This window comes from Ostrea edulis, chromosome 3, assembly GCF_947568905.1.
Source record: "Ostrea edulis chromosome 3, xbOstEdul1.1, whole genome shotgun sequence".
Lineage (NCBI taxonomy): Eukaryota > Metazoa > Mollusca > Bivalvia > Ostreida > Ostreidae > Ostrea > Ostrea edulis.
In genome coordinates, this window is record NC_079166.1 from 81,908,851 (window position 1) to 81,930,004 (window position 21,154).

Here is a 21,154-nt window from a genome sequence, read left to right on the forward strand (position 1 = left end):
CAGTCGAAAAAATAACATCAAAATATATGGCATCCCAGAAACAAAAGGAGAAAACATCGTAGAGGTAGTAAAATCTACATTGAAAAAGAAGGAGGGTGTGGAAGTTGACCATCGAGACATTGAGGCGGTGCACCGCATTCCAGGATCCAGACCAAACGCACCAAGACCCATCCTAATGAAGATGAGAAACAACGACAAAAAGGCGAACATAATGCGATGAAGATCTGCTGTGAAGGACTCGCCGGGTAATGTTCGTCTTGGGGACGACGTCACCAAGGAGAACAGAGAATTGATTGTTCGCCTTATAGACCATGAGAGCATAACATCTGCTTGGTACTTTAATGGCTCTGTTTATGGTAACGTAAAAGGAAAGCGAGTGAAGTTCGATATACTCGATGACATTGACTTCAAAGTGAAAAAAATCCGGGAATAAAAATTCCATCCGCTATCGATTTAGACTTTAGTGTTGATTTATTGTACTTCCGGTGTCATAACGAAAAATGATTTTGGACATCTGCCATCCAAACAAAGTGACTCTCACGTCTCACAGCTTGATTTTTCAGTTAGATTTTGTTTTTATTGACAACTGATAATCTTAATTTAACTGTATTATACATATATGTATTTCTACTTCTTTCTCTTTTCTATCTCTATCCCCATTTCTCTGTCAACAAACTTCAACATGGTTCAATGGGTTCCAGTGGGTATCACTTTAGTCTCAGTAAGTTTATTTATTTATTTTTTTCCCTTTTGTAATCTGAATGGTTAGAATTATTTCAGTAAATTGCCAAGGTTTAGGTGATATTGCGAAACGCAAGGACGTATTTAACTACCTAAGAGCTTTAGAGTGTAATATTTATTGTTTGCAAGATACACATTTTTCACATGATACTGAAGATGAAATAAGGAACTTGTGGGGATACCAGTGCTTCTTCAGTTCATATTCTACAAACTCCAGGGGAATTGCAATTCTAATCAATAATAATTTTGACTTTAAACCTCTGATAGAAAAAGGTGACATTGATGGAAATTATTTTATACTTAAAGCATGTATAGAAGGTCATGCAGTATTAATTTGTACTATTTATGGTCCTAATAATGATACACCACTATTTTTTGAAAATATACAAAATCACATTGATGATATGCAATGCAGTAATATTATTTGGTGTGGTGATTTTAATCTGGTTCTAAACCCAGACTTGGATTATTATAACTACAAATATATTAATAATTCAAAAGCAAGAGATAAAGTTTTAGAAATTATGGAAAGTAATTCTTACATAGACCCATTTAGACAGCTACATGAAAATATTCGTAGATACTCATGGAGAAGAAAAACTCCATTGAAACAAAGTAGGTTAGATTTCTTTTTAATATCCGAGACTCTTTTGTCTGGGCTAGAAATGTGTACTATAGAACCTAGTTATAGGTCAGATCACTCAATGATATCCTTGAAGATATCTTTTAATGACTTTAAGAAAGGTAGAGGGTTATGGAAGTTTAATAACTCTTTACTCTATGATGAAAATTATTTAGATTGTATCAAAGATATTATTATAAAGGTAAAGAAACAGTATGCAATCCCTGTATACAATTTTGATAACATACATGATATATCTGATGCAGACATTTCCTTCTCTATTAACGATCAACTTTTTTTTAGAAACATTACTTTTAGAAATAAGAGGTAAAACTATCTCTTATGCATCATATATCAAAAAGAAGAAAGAAAGAGAGGAAAAGGAATTAAAAGAAAATATCAAATTACTAGAAGAAAATGTTTGTGACAGCAATATCAATGAACTGTGTAGTAAAAAGCAAGAATTAGAAAACATTAGAAAAGATACGTTGCATGGTATTTATGTAAGAAGTAGAGCTAGATGGATTGAAGAAGGAGAAAAACCATCACATTATTTTTGTACGTTAGAATCTAGAAATTTCACTAGCAAAATCATACCAAGATTAGAGTGTAATGATGGGACAGTAATTTATAAACAATCAGAAATATTAAGGGAAACAAAAACATTCTATGAACAATTATACAAGAAAAGCAATTTAAACACAATAGACTTTCACAATGATCTTGGTATTGAAGATGTTCCAAAACTTTCAAATAAAGAATCTGAATCACTAGAAGGTAACATTACTATTGAGGAAGCCTCCAATACCCTTTACAAAATGAAATCAAACAAATCCCCAGGATCTGATGGTTTTTCTGCGGAATTCTTCAAAATGTTTTGGAAGTATATTGGTCTTTTTGTAGTTAGGTCTATTAATTATGGGTACAAAAATAACTGTCTTTCTATTACACAAAGACATGGTATTATTACATTGTTACCAAAAGGTGACAAGCCGAGACAATATTTGAAGAATTGGAGACCAATTACTTTGTTGAATACTGTGTATAAAATTGCATCGGGCTGTATTGCGAATAGAATAAAAAGATACTTAGACAAAATAATTAATCAAGATCAAACAGGTTTCATCCCCAACAGATATATTGGAGAAAACACAAGGCTTATTTATGATATAATGCACTATACTGAAGAAGAAAATATACCTGGATTATTACTACTTATTGATTTTGAAAAAGCCTTTGATACTCTTTCATGGACATTTATACAAAAAGCGCTAAAACTGTTTAATTTTGGCCCTTCAATTAGGAATTGGGTATCGATTTTTAATACAGACATTACATCTGCAATCAATCAAGGTGGTAATCTGTCTGATAGAATCATTATTCAGAGAGGTTGCAGACAAGGGGATCCATTATCACCATACATATTTTTGATATGTGCGGAAATATTAGCAATCCAAATTAGAATGAATAAGAATATCAAAGGCATTACTGTAAATAATGTAGAAAAAAAGATCTCACAATTAGCTGATGATACCTCACTTATCCTTGATGGCAGTGAAGAATCTCTCGCAGAAACTTTTAAAACTTTAGATTATTTTTCAGAAATATCTGGACTACATATCAATTATGAAAAAACTCATGTAATATGGTTAGGTTCCAAAAAATATAGTAATGAAACTTTGCTGCCAAATTACAGGCTTAGGTGGGGTACCACCAGATTTACTTTGTTAGGAATACATTTTGACATGGAATTAGATAAGATACCACAATTAAACTATGAACCAAAATTAGTGCAGATCAAATCTATAATCAAACAATGGGAGAAAAGGTTTTTAACTCCCATAGGGAAAATTACAGTTATTAAGACATTGGTTTTGCCATTATTAAACCATATTTTAATGTCAATCCCAAATCCTTCTGAACTCTACCTTAAGGAATTAGAAAAGATATTTTTCTTGTTTATATGGAATAATAAAATACATAGGGTCAAAAAGGAGGTCATTGTTAAAAAATATGAAGATGGGGGTTTAAGAATGGTAAACCTAATGGCATTCATAGCATCTATGAAGTTGTTTTGGATAAGATATCTCATATTTTCAAATAGAGGGATGGAACATTTTATTCCAAAGTTGGACTTAAGCAAATTAGTGAACTGTGGAATTGAATACATTACAATATTCTTGAAAACATTGAAAAATAAATTTTGGATAGATGTATTTAAATCATGGCTTACATTGCATAACCTTAGTAAAGAGTCTGATGTTGCTGCCGATGCACCTCTATTTTATAACCCAAATATTCATATTGGTGGAAAACCATTATATAATAAACAAATGTTTGACAGCGGCATCAGACAATTTAATGATATAATCAGTGAAGATGGTTCATTTCTTGGTTTTGAATCATTTTGCAATACTTATCCAAATACAAAGATTAATTTTTTAGAATATAATAGCATTATTCATGCTGTTAAGGCTTGGGTGAAAAATTGTGGATGTGACAAAACTATCAAAAAGCTCACAAATCCATTGATTATGTCAAATATATATACAGTGTTGAAATGCAACAAATCAAAACTTTTTTATGAAATTATAAATCAAAATACCTCAATCACATCAGGCAAAACAAAATGGAGTGAGCTTTTGGAAATTGACACTAAAGAATGGAAAATAATTCATAAAATACTCTTCAGAGTGACAAAAGATAGCAAAATACAATGGTTTCAATACAGAATTATAAACCGAATCTTAGCTACAAACTCTTTTTTATTCAAAATCAAAAAAATTGACTCAAAGTACTGCAATCGTTGTCATTCTGAAGAGGAAACAATAGAACATATTCTGTGGGAATGTGATTTTTTACAATTATTCCTAGCAGAATTTGAGCTTTTTTTAGAAGATAAGACTGATTTACAGATAGCTATTACAAAAAAATCTTTCATTCTTGGTTTTATTGAAAATAATAGTCTGATACAAAACACTATTGTCTTATGGCTTAAATACTATGTGTACACAGCAAGATGCACTGAGAAGTCCTTGAGTGTGCGTGCTGCAATTTCACAAATGAATTTCTTTTATGAAACTCAAAAATTTATTTCGTATAAAAATGGTAAAAAGGAAAAGTTTGATGCCCAATGGAATCGATGGAACCTTCTGTTTTCTTAACTTCTCTCTCTTCCTCTTCTTCTTTCTTTCTCAAACCACACATACCTTCAGCTCATATGCTTTGTTTTTTTCCCCTTCTTCTCTGGATATAAATGTTATTGTATATCTGATATACCGGTATGTGTACAAAAATAAAAAATTATAAAAAAAAAAAAAAAAAAAAAAAAAAAAATGAGGGAGTCTATAATCATATATATATATATATATATATATATATATATATATATATATATATATATGAATTGATTATCACATGTATCGTTTAGATCCTAAGAGTAAACGTAAGGTTGGGTGTTATAATTGTTTGTTTGTGCTTTATATTAAATATTCTATACAATTGCATCAAGTGATCCACTCTCCTTATAAAAATATCTTAAACACTGAATGACACAGCGACTGTGTGAGATTGCATCAGTGTGTATAAGTATCGCTTTAGGAACATAACAAAACCTCCTTTTAAGGGAAGTCGTTGTGGCCGAGTGGACTTACGCACTGGTTTGACAGTCTTGCTAAGCGGTGGGTGCCGTAGGTCGCTGGTTCGATCCCGGGCTGGGGTGAAAATGTGTGATTATTTAGTGCTTTATATATATATATATATATATATATATATATATATATATATATATATATATATGCAAGGTGAAGATAACGAACAGTGATAAATCTCATAACTCCTATAACCAATACAAAATAGATAGTTGGGCAAACACGGACCGATGGACACACCAGAGGTAGGATCAGGTGCCTAGGAGGAGTAAGCATCCCTTGTTGACCGGTCACACCCGCCGTAAGCCCTATATCTTGAGCAGGTAAAGGGAGTTATCCGCAGTCAAAATCATTGTGACAACAACGGCTTAGCAATCTTAAGAACGGCGCTTATATATATATATATATATATATATATATATATATATATATATATATATATATATAATTATATATATAATTGTTATATGTTATTATTACATTTAAAGTTATCATTATGGATACTACTACCCCTCCCGCCGACCGGTCGCGGTAGCTCATTGGTAGAGCGTTCGCTTTGTAACCAAGAGGTCGTGAGTTCAAGCATCGATTTATGTAATTATCTCAAGCTTTTTTGTAAGCTTTAAAGATTGGCATTATTATACCAGAAGAAAGCCAATCTAATTAGCGTTGTCAGAATGATTGTTTCGATGTTTCAGAGTGTTGAGTGGATTGTGCTAATGGTACCTCAAGTATGGATATTATTACCCCCTCCCCCTTTTGAAATATTTTTTGTGGCTATAATTTCTCTGAAATGTGTGAATTCCTGGTCTATCTCATCCTTTTTTTCGATTCATGTATTCGTTTCACGCGTTTTCTAAGCTTTAGAGATCCGTCTTCTATCGATATAATAAAATACACGTGTATTTTATTGTCAATAAGTACTCAAAGACGGATTGTGTTTAATCAAAATAAGTCTAGATAACCAAAATTATTGCTCGGAAGAAAATGGTGTCACGTTAGATGCCCTGTGGAGGGCAGATATAATTATCGTGCTGTTGATGCCAATATACATAAACGACAGGTAAATATCGGCATGATACATTTACAATGATATGCCCAAAGTGGGCACAATTTGATATAATAGCCGAATAAATCTCCATCAACTAAATATTCAATGGTGAGTCAATGACAAAAAAAATAATCATTATACATACATTTTCTACTACTCATTATCGATTAATTTAATAAAAATTTACCCCTTTTCCTTTTCACTATACCTAAAAAAAAACCAAATAAAACGATATATAAACAATACCAAAGTCAATAAGGGGTTATTCCATTCTGTGCATATTTTGCGTTCTAGAATCTACCTAAGTCATGTGATGTGGCGATTTAGGCATGCCTTTTTCGGTTTAGCTAAGAATTAGACGATTCCGTTCATTTATTTTCGTCCATGGTTCTGATACCTACATTCAAAACCATTGATATTGCTGTGTGGCAGAGGGATGCAAAACAGATTTCCGGAAGAGGGGGAACCCGACACGTATCATCGTACTTAAGGGAAGGGTGGGTTACCCGGAGAAGATGTCTTCACAACATTTGTCTTGAATTATTGACAAGAATAAATAAAAACAAACTAACCCTAAATCTAAATATTTAAAACGGCGAGTGCCTGTGAGCAAAACAGGCGACATTCTACAGCACAGGATGACTGTACACCGTCAACAAATAAGGAAAGCAAAATGTCAGTAAACAAGTAAATAAACACATTAGGAACTGTGCCAAACATCTCAGTCCGAACTTTACCATTTTTTTCCTTTTAAGAATTATTGAGAGATACTACGGAAATGGAGATTGAAACTAAAGAGAAATTGCTTATTTCAGGATAAAAGCTTGCATTTAACGCTCCAGAAAATGCGGAAGTATATAATTTAAAAATATTTTCACACATTATAAAACTGTTTTATTTGATTGTTAACACACTGGTCAAGAGTCAACTGTTATCTAAACGAATTTGTCAGTCACATATAACTTGTCATTACTATTGTTCATATTGTATATTTTATATCTTGCACAGATGAAACGTCAGCTGTGTTTTTACCTGTAATACTTCATAACGTTGTATCATGACGTCAAAATGATCTTTGTTAAAGCTTGAAAATACAATTCGGCGCTTTTGACGTCATATTTAAATATATAATGTGTAACTAAGCAGTGTTGTCATAACTCTTGAAGATTGAAAATGAAACGGGTTACGTTATGTTCGACGTGTATACCTTTTAAAATTTAAAGGGGGCAGTAGCGTATCGATTGTATTGCTTCATGTTTTTCCCAAAACACCGATATTTTGGATCATAGGGAAAACACTTGGATTCACTTGTATTCGTACCATTCACTTCTGAGGCCATAAAAAGTCGGGTGGAGGAGGGACTGTGTCACGAAAGACATCTTTATTTGTATATGAATGTGATGTGGCGATTTTCTACAATATAGTTATCTCTCTTTGTGCAGCTACACTTTGTTATGGAGGGTATTTTCCACATCTATTTTTAGCAATAAACAACCTTGTCATACTTGTGTAAATATAAATAATTCCATATTTTATATTTTATATATATTTTATTTTTCAAGTAATTGTGAGAAATGAAAGTATGTTTGACGTTTAATGTATTTCAGTAATTTTTGATAAATTCCAAGTTGATTTCCGGTCATCACGTGATATAATTGAAAGAGATTTCACGAAGTTTGATGACGAATTGTTGTAACGAGCGCTGATAGCACTGTAAGTTGTTTCCAACATTGTGAGTTTATATTTTCAATGTGCATTACTACAAGTGAAAATACTATATGGTGATTTAAGGTTGTAATATTACTTTTGATGAAATAATTTATTTGCAATGCTTAAGTTAGAAAACAGAGAACATTTACTATGCAGTCATGTTTGTTTATTTAACATTCCCGAACTATGTCATTTACATGTGTAATTGATCCGAGTTATAATAAATTTAAGTATGTTTAAACGTATGTGCAAAGGTGTGCTTGATCCTCACTTTGTGGTTACACTGGTAATTTATTTCTTGCTAGGTTGTATACAAGTGTGTGGCCCTGTATTTGTTGAGTACTAGATTTGCATATTTTGCATCTTTGACGCTAAGTTATCTTTGACGCTATTTGGGGTAAATCTTTACTACTTGCAGTAATGTACCATACATGTCTTATAAATGTTAATTACATTGGTACATAGAGTGGTGATAATCTTTAGTCTATAAGTAAAGATTGATCAAGGTCAGTCAGTTGTATATATCCTGACTTTGTGTAATTATATGAGCAATTATTTTTCATGATTATTCATATGATATGTGAATCTCATTTTTGTACATGTAAATTAATGCTATTTTCTTTTTCTCATTTCTTATTGTACAGCACACTGTCAATTTTTGACATATATATTATAATATTACATATATTTGAAACTAAATCAATAAATTGATAAACTGTGTATACTTGGTCATCACAATTGGCGTCGTGGACAGGATTGAAAAAAAATGAAGGGAGTGGAGGGTCGGCTCTTTATCTGCAACATCAGGATAAATGTATTCTACACACAGAAAAGCAATTTCTCTCTTCGGATGATCAACCAGATGTTCACATTTAAAAATATCCAACAGAAATTTCCAGTGAAAAATGTGATTCTCGCGAAAAATGTGAATCTAGTGAAGAATTAGAATCTGGTGAATTCAGTGGAAATTCGGAAAATTCTGAAGGAGATGGAACAAAAAAAGCAGGGATGCACATTCCAATGCACAGATCGGTAAGGACGACAGCACACAAACATTCAAATCCAAATAAGATGCCGAAATATGTTCTGTAAACACAGGGAATCTTCGTGTAATATGTGACTATAAATGTGTAATATGTAAAACATTGCTAAGATTTTAAAAATCAACCTGGTGAATTTGTATTATAAAAGTCATGAGAGGACACGTCCAGTTTTTGAACAAAAATAGAGGGTAATATATTCCCTTTAATTTGGATACCCCTGCCCTCAGATCGGCAAGGAAAGGAGAGGGGGTCCAAATCACTTTTATGAGGGAGATTATTTCTCAATCCAAGGCGCGAATTGTCAATGTTTAGGAAATGTTTTAAATCTTTACGTGCCCTTCGAGACTGTACTAAGTTCATCAATAAAACTTACAAATTTGTAACTTGAACTTTACCTTTATATAATAGTTCAATTTATGCGCAATGTACCAGGTTCAATTGTCGGTGTGTTTCAGACGTGTTTAATTTGGGGGGGGGGGGTCGTCTTACAGGTAACACGTTTAGTGGATATTTAGTTGACGGCATGTGACGGGAACGAAACCAGGAATTATCCAAGAGAAGGGCTTAATTAGTGCCTATAGCACGAAATCTCTAAACAAAAATTTCTAAAACTAAGCAAATCGTGCCTTTTTGGGGTTCTCTATTACAATTTTGTCCTCATATTTTAAGGTGAGAAGACAGTCAAAATTGACATAATGTGAATGTACATATCATAAACATGTAGATATCTTTGTAACACTATATGATGGAATCGGGAGCAAATCCTGATTCTGAAGTTATGTTATGATCGGTCAACAGGGGATTCTTACTCCTCCTAGGCACTAGCTGCAGAACTGTAGCTCTCTGAAAAAATATTTTGACATAACAGAGAGCTACAGAGCCACCCCTTATAAAAACCTTCGATTTACGGCGCACAAAAAGCTGCGCACGGTTGAGGCCTTATATCGTTGTATTCTTGAGTTACTGTCTCATAAATTTAATATCAAAAAATTCTTAACATATTTTCCTATTATACTTGTGTCTAAACATATCTTCAAATATTCATTAAAGCCCCACACGACCTGAAAACTCCCAGCTTCAAATGATTTTGTTTGTTGACGTAGCCATGTTAGGTAGCCGGGTCAGTTCGTACCCTGTTGTTGTTGGTATATATTCATAAAATTCGTTATATGTTATGTATTCGCTCTTCATTTATTATCAATACCAATAATTTATAGAAATTAAAAAAATTAAGTTTTTCTAAAGGTAAAATAAGCTCTTGATTCATGAAAATGCTACTAAAGTCCTTAACACTCGTGTGGCAGGGATGGAGACCGGACCAGACTAATGAAAGCCGCATTGCCGTGAGTTTAGCTATTTGAATAATTATTATTTAAAGGCACTGGGATGATATATTATTTAGAATATTTAGCTAAAATATTTGCGGGGATATTAGTTCACATCTAGACGTTATTGTGCAAGTATGGAAATTAACCAGGATTCGAATTGACCGGCTACCTAACATGGCTACGTCAACAAACAAAATCATTTGAAGCTGGAAGTTTTCAGGTCGTGTGGGGCTTTAATGAATATTTGAAGGTATGTTTAGACACAAGTATAGTAGGAAAATATGTTAAGAATTTTTTGATGTTAAATTTATGAGACAGTAACTCAAGAATACAACGATACAAGGCCTCAACCGTGCGCAGCTTTTAGTGCGCCGTAAATCGAAGGTTTTTATAAGGGGTGGCTCTGTAGCTCTCTGTTATGTCAAAATAATTTTTCAGAGAGCTACAGTTCTGCAGCTACCTAGGCACCTGATACCACCTCTGGTGTGTCCAGGGCTCCGTGTTTGCCCAACTATCTATTTTGTATTGCTTATAGGAGTTATGAGATTGATCACTGTTCGTTATCTTCACCTTATATAAACTGGTGTAATAAACCGGGTTTTCAAAGAATTTAAGGTTTTTGCAACGTTTGATGAAAGTTTTCTGTAAGGCTACATCTATGTAGTTACATACACAGAATGTTCGTGAAAATGTTACCTTTCAGAGTGAAATAAAGATATCGCGTAAAATTTCTTAACAAAGATATCTAATTTTTATTTATGTCATAATAGTCCAGTCAAAATAAATATAACCGGGACAAAATTGCAACAGAATTTATTTCGATAACATATCAATATACATGATGATAGATAGAACATATCAAAAACTAAAGAAATCTACAGCGGGGAAAGTAGAAAATATCGTGTAAACGTTAACTTGGCTACCACGCCAACATTTCACAACAAACCGCAATGTTTGCATCCTCCACGCACTTTCCATGGTATGTGGCGAGGATATATTAGTTTAAATCATAATATCAACATATTAGGTTTGTTGAAGAATCCTTCTATGTACATAAAAATAAACGAGTTGCGTATGACACACTTCACGTCTGCTAGGCCCATTTCAGGTTTAGATTCCTTCAGAAATCTAAACAATTTCACATTAGATCGTAATACGAGCAGACATAAAACATTATAAGATATGACCTGACAGAATGACCGGACAGATTGATTTTAAAATTACTTTCGATTTAAGACTGACCTTTATTGAAATTTTACCCTTGCGGTTTCATTGCTATGAAAGCCCATATGGAGGAAAATTAAGTAATTAGAAACAAAATAATATCAACATTGGCCTTTCAAACGTTTTAATTTCTATTTATACTTAAATAATTTGAAAATTGATTTGTACATCTGAAAACAGTAAAATCAGTCAATAACAAATCATTTTGTCTCGGAGAACAGTTTAAATAGCAGTCTCGCTAAAGCCATGCAACTGGGAAAATTGACTGTCAGATTTAATTATCAAGGAAATCTTTTCATGAAGTTGCGCATCAATTTTTTTTCAATGCTCTATGCATAACATTGCAAGACTTGAAACGCAATTATACTTCACCACTTACATAGAATGAGTTGAAATAACGGTTTGTATGCACGGGCATTAACTCCCCCCATTAATGCTCTGCAGGATTTTCCACAAAACGGTAGACGTGACCTGCACGGTTTGACTTCTTATTTATCTGACTTTATGTAGTTCTTCACAGGTATGATTCAAACATGAAATGCATTTCAATATTGTTAATCATCATGCAAAAAGAAAAAAAATTACATACGTATTCGTAACAGTTAGAGTGAAGATTCTTTATCTGGCCAACGCCTTGACCATAACATGGGACCTCCGTTTTTGAAATGACTTTCATTTCTAATGCCAGGCGTGTGACAAAGAGAAAGTCACTTCTTAGAATAGGTCCTCAGTACCCTTTACTTGTCGTAAGAAGTGACTAATGAGGGAGGGTATTTTCGGATGAGACCCCGTGCCACAGCACAATAATAATCCCTCCCTGCTCAAAGGCACCGAGCATAGGCGTAAATTTTGCAGCCTTTCACCAGCAATGATCACGTCTCCATATGAGTGAAACATTCTCAAGCTGGACGTTAACAACTACTACTTACACTAAATGTCTTGAGCCAGGATGGAGATATTTACAAAATAAAATTCTTTTAATTTTAAAAATACATAAGGACATCTTTACACCAGGCGGCATACTTAAGGTATGTATTAAAAGTATGTTGGAACAAAGCGTTGCAATTCACGCCTTCATATATTAAAAAAATGATATCTATTTCTTATATCTACATTTTACTTCATATCTGTAGAAATTCCCAGGTGTTAAAATAGACATCCTGTATTTATCAAGATTCATACACTCACTGGTCACAACTACATCGTATTTATGAGAAAATGGCTATCATTACAATTTGTAGAGATATCAAAGGCAAAAACACTAAAAATGTAAATATACATACAATTTTATTTTAGATCAGTGCGTTACTCTAGCTATTTGAGGAATACAAGATATATATATATATATATATATATATATATATATATATATATATATATATATGAATATTGTACTTCGAGAGTAGGTAAAGCATCATATAAACCGATGTGTTTTGTGTTTCTTGACTTTTATTATTGGATGTATTTACTGTATCAAATATCGAATTCTTCATTTACAAACTATATATATATATATATATATATATATATATATATATATATATATATTATATATAAATATATATATATATATATATATATATATATATATATATATATATATATATATGAATATTGTACTTCGAGAGTAGGTAAAGCATCATATGTTCCGATGTCTAATTGTTTTATCATTCTACTGAATAATTTTCAAAACATCGAAACTGGCTATTAGATCCTAGAAACAAACTACACCTGGTCCGTCATCTTTGTATACGGCTAAACGCAAAACTTAGTCGAAAGTGATTAGAGACGTGCGGTTGTCATAGATTCCTATGATCGTTACTCCGGTTCGTCATAGAAGTAGTTAGTCAAGTCTCCATTTCCCTACAATTATTGCAAGATAGTCGGAGTAGAAAGTTTGCATTGAGTTACCAAAAAAAATAATCATATTAATTTTTGAAATTCTCTATTCATTTTTGGCCCGATATTGAAGAAATCAAATTCACCGGAGAAATCGCATTCACCACGAATGCACGTAACGTTTTAACTTTCCTCAATTGTTCAATTTTGGCCAATTGGAAAGCATGGAATTTTATAATCATTTAAGATAACGGAAAGAAATAAAGAAAAAGAAATCCAAAAGTTGAAATTGGTTCTCTATTTTTCAGAGATCCTTTTGGCAAAATGTACAATGTGCATTAAATGATTATGCTTGAATATACTTGCATAAATGTTACAGCTTTGAGAACAACTCTTTGCTGAGTGCTGACCACGTGACTGCTTTATAAGCAATGCCACTGGTGTGCTATTTTCTCACCAACTCTTGATTAGTTGGTTGTTTTATGTCTCATCGAGAATTTTCACACATGTCACGACACCAACTGTAGGTGAAGTATCGCAAAGTTAGACTTTATGGTTAGCACACAGGGCCATGGCAGTGAGAGTTCTTTAACGTACCAACATGCAGCATCACCGTTTTAAAGTCATATTCGAAAGACCAGCCGTGATTCTCACCTTTAGATGCCGCGGGTTTGGCAATTTTAAGACCAATCAGTTACCCATGTTTATGTCTTAGGGCTGATGTGGCCATGGCTCGAACTCACAACCTCCCGGTCATGAAGCGAACACTCTACCACTGAGCTACCACAACCGGTCCAACCCTTGGATGCAAGGTGAAGATAACGAGCAGTGAACAATCTCATAACTCCTACAAGCAATACAAAATAGATAGTTGGGCAAACACGGACCCCTGGACACACCAGAGGTGGGATCAGGTGCCTAGGAGGAGTAAGCATCCCCTGTCGACCGGTCACACCCGCCGTGAGCCCCATATCCTGATCAGGTAAACGGAGTTATCCGCAGTCAAATCAGTGTGCCAAGAACGGCTTAACAATCGGTATGAAACACGTCAGACAGCATTTGACCCAATGCGAGGTTGTATTGACGAACTAGATCGTTATAACGACCATAAAATTTGCGAAATACTGACTTCAATCGAGACTCTTGAAATCCCTGTACCATCAACTTGTTTGTCAGTAGCTTACCTCGATCTGTGCAAATCTAACTTCATTTTACCATTGTTTTCGTTTTGACCGCATGTAAAGAAGCTACGCGAAATGCATACATTACACAAATATTCAGAAAATAAAATAAATCAAGAATGAAGAATCATTTCTTTCACCTGGGATAAAATCAAATAGTTTACATTCCATACGTTATGATATAACGTGATTATAGATGCATTAATTAAGCATATTAGATAAAAAACCAAAAAAAATCACACACACAAAAATTAAGAAAAAGTTTCAGTTTTTGAAAGTTTATGAGATGCATGACTGTACATTTATACCTCGAGACTCTTCACAGTGCGTTTAGTGTTCAGAGGCTCGGGGTATCTGCATCTAATATACTTTCAAAAACTGAAATATATTTCTTATATTCAAAACCCTCCTGTTCCAGGAAGAATTAAGGAAAAATGTAGTGGATCTTTAATAGTAATATTTATGCCTATAACAAGAAGGCATTCAAGATCGTAACTAAGTTAGATTTCTTTCTGGGTCTATTGAACGTACTGTATGAATGGACGCTTAGTGCTATTCCTACTTCGAGCTCGCATAGACGTATGTTCAACTTAGTAGCACTACGTGCACGTACATGTATCGAACATTACGTAGCTGCTAGTATCTTGAACGTAACCTAGGTTACATGCATTGTTCAGTTATGTTTTTTTTTCTGCAGAAGGTTAACTTGTTCCCTCGTTCTAAAACGAGGTAAATCTTGTGATATTAAAACCATTGCAGGTGTATACTGCAAGTTTCTGGAATATTCTGCAAAGTATCATCAGTTTGGTAATATTGGTTTGAACATATTTTTATTGTAAGATAATTATAAACGGATCGGAAAATATCCATGCAACTTTTTACTTCTGTTAACCTTGGCTCGGTTTTTCACACAGGATTTCAGATGCATTTTGATACTTAGACGCTGGGGATAATATTTTGCTTCTCAACATGCGAGTTTGACCTTAAATTGCTTGTGAATTATGACCTCGAACACTCTAAGGTGTTATTACTTTTCACAACAGTGTTCATTGAGATTTGACTTGATAGAAAACATCATAGTTGATGCAATTTTAAAAGTGGATTTTAAAGACTTTAAAAATATGTTCATTTTGCAGAGGAAATTCAGATTACTGTTTCTAAATGTTCTTGCAATTGCTATTTATTTGATATTATAATAACATATATTTGAAGAAAATATGTGTGTGTTTCGAACAAGATATTCGGCGAATTTCATTTGTTGAACTCTTCCTTCACAGTACACAATTTTGGGTGTTATTGTATAGTGACAGAGAAAATTCGGATTAATCAAGAAATTCATAAAAGTCTATTTAATTCGTAGTTCACAACGAAATATTCTAACAGCAAAATAATTCTCTTAAAGTATATCAAAGATAAAACATGTATTGAATTTGTATGCTATAACGAATAACCTAATTAATCCAAAGGAGAAGGTAAACTAAGGGTCAATTTTGGCCTATTTTCAGAAGTTGGTAAGTTTATGCCCTAATACTAAATAGGGTATGTACTTTATATATATAGTAATTATATCCATGTATTACGTATATTTTTTGTGATATGAAGTAGCAAAGTTGGCATGTTTTGCGAGTGCAAGATTTAACGTTGCGCCTTTAACCTGTGTGTGATGACGTTTTCTCAATTCTTACACAGAAAAAAAAATAGTTCAATATACCTTGTTAATTAAAATGTTTTGGATAATTTTTAAAAAGTTAATTAACACACACACAAAATTCTTTTCAATAACATCATACAAATATCATATTCAAACTCTATTTACAATTAACGTGTATTTGAATTGTGATATGAAGTAGAAAAGTTGTCATGTTTTGCCAGTGCAAGATTTAAGGTTGCGTCTTCTATCCGTGTCTGATGACGTTTTCTTATTTCTTATACAGAAAGAATAGTTTAATATACCTTGTTAATTAAAATCCTTTGGATAATTTTTAAGAATTTGTTGATACACACATACAAAAATTCTTTTCAATAACATTATAGAAATATCATAATAAAAAACTGTCTAAAAATAATGTGTATTTAAATCAATCATGACCATAGTCATCGAAATCCTTGTTTGAAAAGTTAGACTAAAGATGGTTAAATGTGAAGTAATTACGTGTATTCTATTGTAAACAAAAAACAAAAACTTTTAATGGTATGAGCTCTGGAAATCTACGAGATGTTTTTCTCAAACTCATGATTCCTATTCCATGCGTCCCGAATGAAATTATAATCTTTGTTTACCAAAACATCGAACAATTTTGTTTCAAAAACGCTCTTCAATATTCAGGCGTAGATGTATCTAATGAGGTACCGTTAGATATAGAATGATCACCGTCTCTTACTCAGTCTGATTAAAATTAAACCTCTCACTTCGCTGATATATGGACAGTCGCTCCCACGCAGCGTCTGTCCGTATCTTGAGCAAAGTGAGAGGTTTGATTTTAATCAGACTGTTTCTTATAGTTTTTAGAAGGAATATGGAAACATTTATAATTAGCTGTCGTTATTTTTAAATACATGTTCTGTATACATGTGTATGTATTTGAAAATATATGGATGCATTTTCGTCGTCCCCTATCTTTTATTCCCTCGTGTATTACATCTACCTATTCCCTACCATGAATATGACATCCATACTTGTCGTAAATACAATTTTGTAATACATATAATCACAGAATCTATCTTTCTATGTTTATCTTTGGTTGTACGTATCGCTATGTGTAGGACTATATTGTTTGTTTTTCAGAAGGCCCCGGGGAAGAATAATGCCTTGTATTAATAGGGCTGCCTTCTCTTCATAAAGCATTATTATTATAATAACTATAATATATTTTATCATTGTTCAAATTTTCATCAACGCAGTGTAAATAAATAAGGTGCTTATTAGTTTTTATGGTCTCTGTAGTCAAAAATATAAATGTAAATCATTTTAAGTATTATTACATTTAAAACGTTTTTTTAACTACAGTGTATATAAGCCTATATATATAGCTTTTTGAATAAATTTTTTAAAAAGAATTGAAACGATATTCATCTCTAAAACACAATAGAGTACGTTCTGGTAAATCCGACAAAACTCATTTCCGTTTTAATCAATTGTTCCTACAATGAAAAGTAAGTAATAAGAGAATTTTGACGTACATATTTTGAAAGAGAAGATTTTCGAGCCTAAAATATAGTTTTGTTATGGTTGATAACGCTGAAATTCTCCATGCTCAGCGAAATAAAAGGTAGGCTTAAAGTCGGGGAATTCCGGAAAAGCATCGCGTAAATCCGAACAGTAGTGATATGACATGTAAAAATATTTCTCCCTTACCTTAAAAGCTTCAAGATGAAGATTTCGGATGGCTAAAACCCTTTTTTTTCCTCTTGATCATTTATGAATTATTATTTCTAATTCCCTATGTGATGGGTTAACTTTACTAAGTTGTTATCATTATAGTTGTTTTTCCTGAAATTGATTTATTCCTTTATCCTTTCTACGGATTAGGTTTTCTTCTATTAATCAAGAGCTAAGACGAAATTGATTTCTCTCCGTGTTTTGACAGTTTCTATTTTAATGATATATGCTGAATTAACACCTATGTGGATGAATAGTGTGTGCAATGAATATAGTGTGTACATTTTTGTTTGGAAAATACATTTCAGCTGACTTTTTAGCACTCTCAGCCGAAAATGTAAATAGTGCCTAAAGCACAGTGCATTGTGACGAAAAACAACTTGGCTGCGATTCAAATCACAATCTAGCCAGATTTGTGACGTCATTTTTACAATTTTACAGCGATTAAGTTACCATCTTGCGACTGTTGATAATAGTTTCTATTAGTTTTGGTACAATATAACACCAATTGTTAGTAAAACTAAAAAGATGAGATAGAATTGATTTGAATACCAAATAATGATTGCATTTATAAATGCATGTAAATATAAATCATATGAAAAAGCAATCTTTAATTTTATACGTATTTGTTAAATCTTATTAAGAAATTATCAATTTTATTAGGCCTATGTAGAATATTAGTAGCATACATGTACATGTATGCTTTTTTACAATTTTGAATATTTTAAGATGTCTCTATAAGTATGAAAGATAGGGATTGTTTTTCTTGATTTTATTACAGTACAATATTTGTATGCCTTTTCCCAGTATATACCCCCTTCTGTAACGTAAATGCCACATGTAAACGTTCACGTGGAGCATGTAAACATTAATATGGGAATACACCAAAACAATGCTGTTCATACTAATTTATCAAACTTAATTTTAAGATTATCTATTGAAATATGATCAATGTCCATGGGTTCCAGTTCAGTCCTTTTAGACCTTTACCCGGTCCATCCCAGCCTGTCCATGACCGCAATCGATTGAACTGCCATTCCTGAACACTGTATATGTCATTGAGACTGTTCACCCACTTAGTTACTTATCTAGAAGACCTTTTACATGCTATTGATATAAATATAAATTTTGTTGGTCGAGAATTATTATCCTTGTCGTATTACAAACAATTTCAAATGAGTGTAGTTCATGTAACAAGCGATAATATTACAGTCAACTATATCACTATATTTTCAGATAAAAACACCGAAAGAAATTGAAAATCCGAATTACATATATAATGATCACATAAATTAATAGAAATGTTATTATATTTCTTTATATCATATCTGTACTACACAAAAAGGTAACACGCCTTAATTTATGATTTGTCGCGCATATATGTAATCTTAGTATCAAATGTGTGTGATGCGTATTTTTTGTCCAGAAATGTCAGATTTTATAATTTCACCATGAGCACAGGGAAGGCGATTGATGAAAGACCCTTTTTATTATTAATTGAAGTATTTCGTTTATCACACGCAAATATCATCCATCGCCTTGAATGTGCTCATATCATAATATTGACAAATGTAAGTAAAATTTTGAAGTTTTGGCTAAGAAATAGCGATCCATGTAAATTCGGGAGCGTATTATTCTACTATGTGACGTTTTGGCGCAATTTTGTTTCTATATTTGAAGTGAGGGTGTTGCCTCCAAGTGACTTCGATAGGTAAAAATATGTCATCTTCTCCTTTATTTTTCTTGATTTTACGATGCCAAATTCATATGCTAAGCGTACCTTCTCATTAAAATGGTTTCAACGATTTTTCCTTTGAAATACGAACACTTTGTATGATAATTTATAATATTTCCCCAAGTCAGAAATCATTAGATTTTTTTATAAATGTTACTTTGATACATGTAGATTTGATTTATAATAACAAAAATTCTGTTGCAATTTTGTCACGGTTTGGCATTTATTGGGCTATTTTGACTGGACTATAAGTCAACTAAAAAATAAAATAATACAACAAATAAATGTATATAATTGTATGAATACATGTATTAGATCTTTTAGGCACTGTATTACATAATTTTGATTTTGTTTATTATACTTTTTGGTCGAATTATAACAGTCTGGCCCGTACAGCATGCATTGGCAAATGGGGGAATCTATAATATATATATATATATATATATATATATATATATATATATATATATATATACACGACTCCAAAGTGCGATGTTCACGCCAAACCCTGATGGTCTGCACCAAACCCCGATGGTGTAACACGCCAAAGTGCAATGGCCCACGCTCATGCGCCAAAGTGCGATGGTCTAACAAGCCAAAGTGCGATGGTGTGATACGCCGAAATCCATTGGTTTCTAAATGACAGCGTTGTGGTACAGACGGTAGCAACCACGTTTTGTATCACTAAAAGATCAGTGCAAAATCCATGCATAAAAATAAGAAGTTCGACTTATTTCATTATCATCTAGTTGTCGTGTTATCAAACACAAAATTTTCCAACGCAATATCGTATATAATGTTTTCATTATAACATAACCCCAGGATTTTATTACCTGTACGTTACAAGTAATAAATGATCATGAATTAAAGAATGTCTGGGCGAAGTAGAGAGTTCGACAACGAATGTACATTGACGTTCTCACTACCCTCAACCTTGTATACCTTGGCGTTGCTGTCGTCTGTGTTGCATTTCTTCCGTTTTATTTCGAAAGACGTAAAACATGACGTCACAATGACGTGACATCACAAACGTTACTGAACTCCACACCATCGGATTTTTCCGTGCGCATCGCACGTTGGGACATTTATTATTATTATGAGTTATTATTAAATTTAAAGTTATCATTATGGACACTACTATCCTTCCCCCGACCGGTCGCAGTAGCTCAGTGGTAAATCGTTCGCTTCGTAACTAGGAGGTCAAGAGTTCAAGCACCGTTCATGCGTCAAACCTAAGACGTTGAAATGGGTAGTGATTGCTCCTTCGCCAAACCCTCGACATCTAGAAGTGAATAGAAGTGAGAATCACGGGTCTTTTGGATGTGACCTTATAAACGAAGATACCGTGCGGATCCGGGTTAGAATAGGTCCTCAGTACCACCTTGCTTGTCGTTAGAGGTGATTAATTGGGGCGGTCGTTCGGATGAGATCGCAAAAACCGAGGTCCCGTGTCACAGCAGGTGTGGCACGATAAAGATCCCTTCACCAGCAGTGGTGACGTCTCCATATGAGTGAAATATTTTCGAGAGGGACGTTAAACAATATACAATAAATCAATATAAACGGAGATGCCTTATCGTACATGTAGTAGGTGTTGACCTTAACCCTACGGATAGGTCTAAATTCGTGATACTCCACCTAAATCTGGTGA

The 21,154-nt window shown here is 33.1% G+C and overlaps 1 protein-coding gene across 1 annotated transcript in view; it reads right to left on the minus strand.

Moving 5' to 3' along the window:
• The window catches only part of LOC125676198 (uncharacterized), a 186,765-nt gene that overhangs the window by 164,811 nt on the left and 800 nt on the right, over positions 1-21,154 (minus strand). The gene's annotated exons all lie outside the window — the stretch shown is intronic.